This window comes from Triturus cristatus, chromosome 8 (genome assembly GCF_964204655.1).
Source record: "Triturus cristatus chromosome 8, aTriCri1.1, whole genome shotgun sequence".
Lineage (NCBI taxonomy): Eukaryota > Metazoa > Chordata > Amphibia > Caudata > Salamandridae > Triturus > Triturus cristatus.
Genome location: NC_140591.1, coordinates 1,435,150,802 through 1,435,157,060, shown reverse-complemented (window position 1 = coordinate 1,435,157,060; position 6,259 = coordinate 1,435,150,802).

Here is a 6,259-nt window from a genome sequence, read left to right as displayed (position 1 = left end):
AAGAGTAATAGACTCTGCAAATCTTTTTACGATCTCACCAGCTCTGCTAGCATATTTATAATCATGCAGGCCTTGAGCATTTCCATATCATGTGTACAAATCCCACCTGAGTAGTCCCACAAGCAGGGTAATCTGAAAATGCTGAAGGATATATCTTACTGATTTTTCAGGGGGTGCAGGAAGTCCTCTTCAGGAGAGTAATGTGGATGTATTTAAACCTGGAATGTAGCTACACCCTGTACATGGCTCCATTCAGCCTCAATGAGAACCCTCCCCAGCTCCAGCTCCCATCTATCCTTCAATCCTTGTAATGAGATTCCAGTGACCCAGGGTATTAACCTCCTACTATTTTCCATAACATACAATAGATGTATACATGTATAGCTTTGAGGCTCAGTGTCCGTGACCCCCACAGTATCTGCAATACCTTTACCAATGCCCCATATCAGGAATTGTCCATTAGGAAACCCAGCATTACAACTATCATCTCAAATGTGGCCGGGGTCCCTCCATTAAATAGCCCACCCACCATTGAAATCCCTGAAACCTCCCTCTTTGCTAATTCCATAGACATGTAAAAGCCCTAGTTTTATGGAGACTCACTAAGGGGATTTCCGGGCCAGTCTGGGGAGAATCTGCACCACTGGAGCATTAGGAAAGAACAGGCTGTAGAGCAATCCTTTCCAAATGTAGGTTTTCAAGGCGTTAGGTGGCAACTGCTTAGCCACCGAGCTACTCACTGCAGCTGGACTACCAAGTATTATACATCACAATTCAGTGCGTGCTCAACCCACCTTACCAGCATTGGGTTATGCTTCGAGATTGCTTCGTCCACATATTCGGCATAGCACACTGATGTCTGCAGGGATGTGGAGCTATGTGGTCCAGTGGCATATATAGGTAATGCAAAGGTCAGTAAAAGGAATACTCTCTTACCTTAGGGTCCATGCAATACAAGACTATAGTAGAGTAGCTATCCACCCAATCTTTTAGCATCCTATCTGTCCAACAGAATGCGATGTATGGGAGGGGATAAGAGCTGTGCCAATCAACATCAAGTATGCATTTAAAATCCTCACCAAACAGTAGTTTGTCCGCCCTGCTCGTTGCTTATTCAGTAAGGCACAGAAGTCCAGTTGTTTAATATTAGGAGAGTAAATGCTGCCTGGTACGACTGGGATGCCCTCTTTTTAACCCTCCACCAGAACATATCTGTCTGACTTAACCAATACCACTGTGTCCATAACAAAGGGGAACCCTGGCCTTACCCAAAACACCACAACCCTGGCATAGAATAAGAAACTAGTAAAATACAATTGTCCCCTCCAATGCCACTGTAATCTAGGTACTTCAGTTGACATAAAAAGAGACTCCTGTAGGAAGGTTGTGTGAATCTCGCAAAAGGGAAGAATGAATTTTAGATTGTTTGCTGACAGTGCTCATGTCCCACACATTCCAGGTAATAATCCTGGAGCTATTAAGTGCAGTTGTTGCAACTTGAATGCTCCCTGCACGGAATACGGACACTTTCCTGTGCGCTGAATGCAAAATTGCATGTATATCTGATATCCTAACTTTTATTTTGGCCCTAGCGTCACGCAAATCCAAGCGTGTGTGCAGATGCCTAGGCCCATCCCTGATTATGCAAGGTCCTTGACCTGTCCTGTGACCTGGAGAGGCGCACCAACTGTGTCCTCATATTGGACAGAGGACTTCTGTAACTGTCCCGGGTATAACATATAAAGCGGTGGTGGTATCTTATCATGTTTTTTAAATTGATAGTGTGACCAGACCTTTTCATCTATGTTACTGAGAGGGAGGCCTACAGGCCTCACCTGTGTAAAGTTCCACTCTAAAGTGTGTGCCCAGCACCTCACACCTACAGCCTGTGTCCATGTTGAGTACGTGTGAGTGTGTATGTGTAACCTTAGGGCTCTCTGAGCGAGTGAGCCAGAGTACTGAAACCAGTGGGATCCAGTTTGGATACCCCTCACCTGGCATGAAAACAGATAGAGTATTTCCTCATCTCCAGATAGTGGAAGTGTACTCCCTATGTTCCTGTGACAGAAGGTTGGAGATCCAGAAACCAAAGTCAGGAGAATGGAGACAAGACTACCTTTAGAAATTCCAAATGCACTTTTATTAGCAAGGGGCTGCAGATTCATTTTTCCTGAGCATATTTGACTGATGGTAGGGTGAGGGGTGGGATTGCAGTTTCTATTGTGATAGGTGTGGCGGTCTGTGTATCCCTGATGCTACTTCAGAGAAGCTGTTTAGAGACAGCCCCTGTGCTACCTGCTGTGAAAAGCATCACTCTATGCAAAGGCTCTGGGGAGCAGTCTGAGAAGGACATTTGAAAGAAGAACCTTCCCAAATCAGTTCTGAATATTTAGACACTGGATCCACATTCTCTGTCAAGAAAATGAGTTTAAAGGTTTGTTCCATTATCAAATCCTTCCAGATCTAGAAAAGGAGTGATCCGCAGGGTATGTGAAGGACTTCTGTGTGACATGGGATGGTGTCTGCCTGAAACCAGTCTCCAAGAGGTGAAGGGACATCACCTGAAATCTGCGCTGTCTGCTGGAGGAGCTGAGGATCTACCTAAATGTCTACAAAACTGCCTGCCGGATGTGAGAGAAAATGAGTCTGACTACCATTACCTGGAAGGAGAAGCCTGCCTGCCCACCATTATCTTGAAGGAGACGCTCAGTATGTCTAAAGGACTGAGGGATATCCAAGGAATGCTAAATACCTGAGAGCGAGCTAGACGTGATCCACGCTACGAGGGTCCCTCTGATTTTTTGTTTCAGTGTTATATAGAGTGGACTCAACACAAAAGAATTGGAACGCCTTACATGAGCACCAGTTACATTACACACAATCAAGCTCATTTTGTTTAGGCTTAGGGAGATTAAGTGATTTGCCCAGAACCACAGGATGTTGAGCTGAACGCCAAGACTCAAACTTGATTCCCCAGTTCCAAGGTCAGCAGCTCTGGTCGTAACACCACATCCTCTCTCTCTAATTAGAACTACAGGTCTTCCTGCCTGCATCTGCCTGGTCATGATTGTACCTGCCAGTGTGACTGGTTCGAACCAATAAGTACTGCAACGACCTGCAGGAGCCCCAACAGAGACGCATCTGCCTTGATGACTATGTCTGCCCGTAGGAGTTGTATCTGCCATGATGACTGCATCGGCCCAATAAGAGCTGCAACTGCCTGCATCAGGCCAGTTTGGGCTGCATCTGCCATGCCCACCCTTTTTCTCCCACCCATCCAACCAATAAACCTGAACTAGCCACTGTGTAGCACCTCGAATCCAATATATTTGGCATTGAGGAGAAGGAGATATACCAATCTCAGTAGCAGCAATACATCTTCATCACTGCCCATGGTTTAGTACATGTAAACATCCTGGACCACATTTTGCCTCCAAACATTCTGACGACATATGTTACATCCTGACATTTTCTTGCTTCTCAAGCGCTTCAGGCAGTGACTACAGTAGCAAACTGGTTCAAATTCCATTGTTTCTAAGCGCCAACTAGTCCTGTACCTGTTGTGTAGTTAAGGGCTCAGCTCACACTCCATTTGGCTACCTGGGAAGGAAAAAGAAACACAGGAAGGGAGAGAAAAAGCAGAAAACAAACAGTTTGGTATTCCATATGGTCACACCATGAAGCTACTATCAAAGTAGGTCTTTTGCTGCCCTTGAAGTTACTTTGGGAAACTCATTTTCACCCCTCCAGGGGCATTCGATGAGCCGTCCTACTTTCTCTATTATTGCCTTTGTTTCACGAGTTTTCAAACAACTTGAGCTGGGTCTTTGAAAATTGGAAATGGCTTTTACGAGATAGGAAACAAGTTCATTCTACGGGGAATGCTCAATAGCCCAAAATATAGCCAATGAAGAACGAAATCTCTCTTTTGCCTAGTTATGAATGAATTAAGCTTTCACGTCAGAATTCTGGAGTTCACCATGACATTAAAGGTAATGTTCATGAAAGGCCTTAATAGTTTGTATTTCGTTTTCCTTTTGAGTATATATTCCAGCCATTCATAATCTAGATGGATACTCTGGTTCTATACTACCTTTGTTTTTTTAAAATTGCATTATTCTTTTTTAGTTTCAATTGTTGCTGGATATGTACTAATTTTGTTTCTTTGTAAGAATCAACAGTGTTATGGTAATAAAAAGAGAGAAATTAAGTCTTATAAAAGATATAAGGACCATGATTTTGAGGGAAGTGGGTCGTATATTTGACTTACCAATCAATTTCTAATCAAATTCCTCCAAAACGCCAGTGGAAGGTAAACTGTGCTTATTGAGCCTGCCTGAAAATTCCAGCTTTCCCCATGCGACTCTGTTTAGTCAAAGGCAACCTATTTCCTCTGAGGCTACTAGGGAAAAAATACTAAACAAACAATGAAAAAGTGATTAAGCTTAAGAAGAAGATAGGAAATTATTTCCAGTTGGTCCAAAACCGAAGGACAGCGGACAAGAATTGTATTCAAATACTTTTTTAAGTCTATGGAAGTGCTCGGAGAGTTTCAGCATGTATGTTCTTGCAAAGTCATTTCACCTGAGGACCCGCCCCTCAGCATCTTCTGAATACAGATGTGCCATCACTGTCCTTAGGCAAGCAAGATTTATCTACCTAACACGCTGATGTGCGAGCCATGGACCAGCACTAACAGCCTGGTGTCTGAGACAAACAAATATGTGCCTGCAATAGGCTGGCTGGCCACAACACAGAACAGACAAGTAAATATTAGCACAAGTAACCTGGTACAACACATGCCTCGGTGTGCGTGCTGTGACGCTAGCACTGAAGACCACATGCACAGGAATGAAACTCATTAGGACTCCCACGATGAAAACCCCCTGATGCCAGCTAAAGTCCTAAGCAACAAAACGCTGCAGGAAAAGTAAAAACCTGCATGACAAGTAAACAAAGCAGTGAAATGTTTGCAGTATCGACTGAGGTGCTCACAAGTGTAGCACATCCGTGCAAGATGAAGGGCAGGTTTAGGAGTCTGCTCAAAGACCCAAAAGAAGAAAGTATTGAGGAGCTGCCCAATGCATTAGAAATAAAACGAAGCATGCGTCACCACAGAATGCTCACACCTTCTTTGCGCAGAGGGCGCCCTAGCATCACTGACACATTTCAAGATGCAGCATCTGCACTTTATAGAAGGCACTGATGTCACAGAGAAATCTAGTGATGACACAGTTGCCTAGGGCAGGACAAGGGCTGGACTCCATTACTAGGCTACATTCGAATTTAAGTTATAGGATGCCAGACTTTCAAAGTTTCTGGATTCACAGCATGCTTGAGGAGGCATAAGAGGCCTAACAGAGCTGCTCCATTTCCTTACCACTCTGCCTAATACCTGCAGCAAAGCCCAAATATGAGCATGCACTTGGACGCCCACAAATCTTCCAGCTCGACCTCATTTGGCTCCTGTATCGAGACACAGGGCCACAACATGATCATCAGGCTGCCTCCGCAAATGCAGAAGGGACCCATTCACTTGTTTTTTGCCAGAATGATGTAGTCTAAAGTGCTTACATTAACTCTGAAAATCTATGAGCTTGTGAATGAAGTTCAGGATGCTCAATTCTGAAAAACAGGAGGGGGCACCACGTCTTTGCGTTTGTGAGCTGTGCTGTCTGCAACTTAGGAACTAAAGTACTGAGGTATTATACATGCTTGTTATTATACACAGTTGTAAGTTTTGACCACATACTCTGTTACCGCTTGCTGATTGGAATGTATACGCCATTAATTGCAGCCTTCTTAATTACCCTGAATCTTAATTACCCTGCCTCAACTCCTCTTCCACTCTTATTTATACTCCACTTTTTGCCCTGAACTACTTATTTTCACTCTGTGACTTGGACTTACTGATGTATTAATAGGTAAAGCACACTGATCCCTTCAAGTCTTGACACCCTATCCAAGAAATATTATTGAATGCTTTGCTTTAAACAGCGCAGACTTGGCAAACATAGGCACATGGACTTCTAAGCCTGGGCATTGGTGGAGAACGCAGTCATGAAATGGCCCTTTGTGACAATACACATTGTACTACTCTTGTGCTGAGTATCTGTACGCCTGGAAAGGGGCTTATTGTCAAAACCTCAATTGATCTGTTCATGTTACCTAAGTGGTGCTGAGAAAATTGGTCGTTTAAACCCAATGTTGAACTATAAACCTTTATCTGGGTATGAATTGGTTATACCTAGTTTCACTT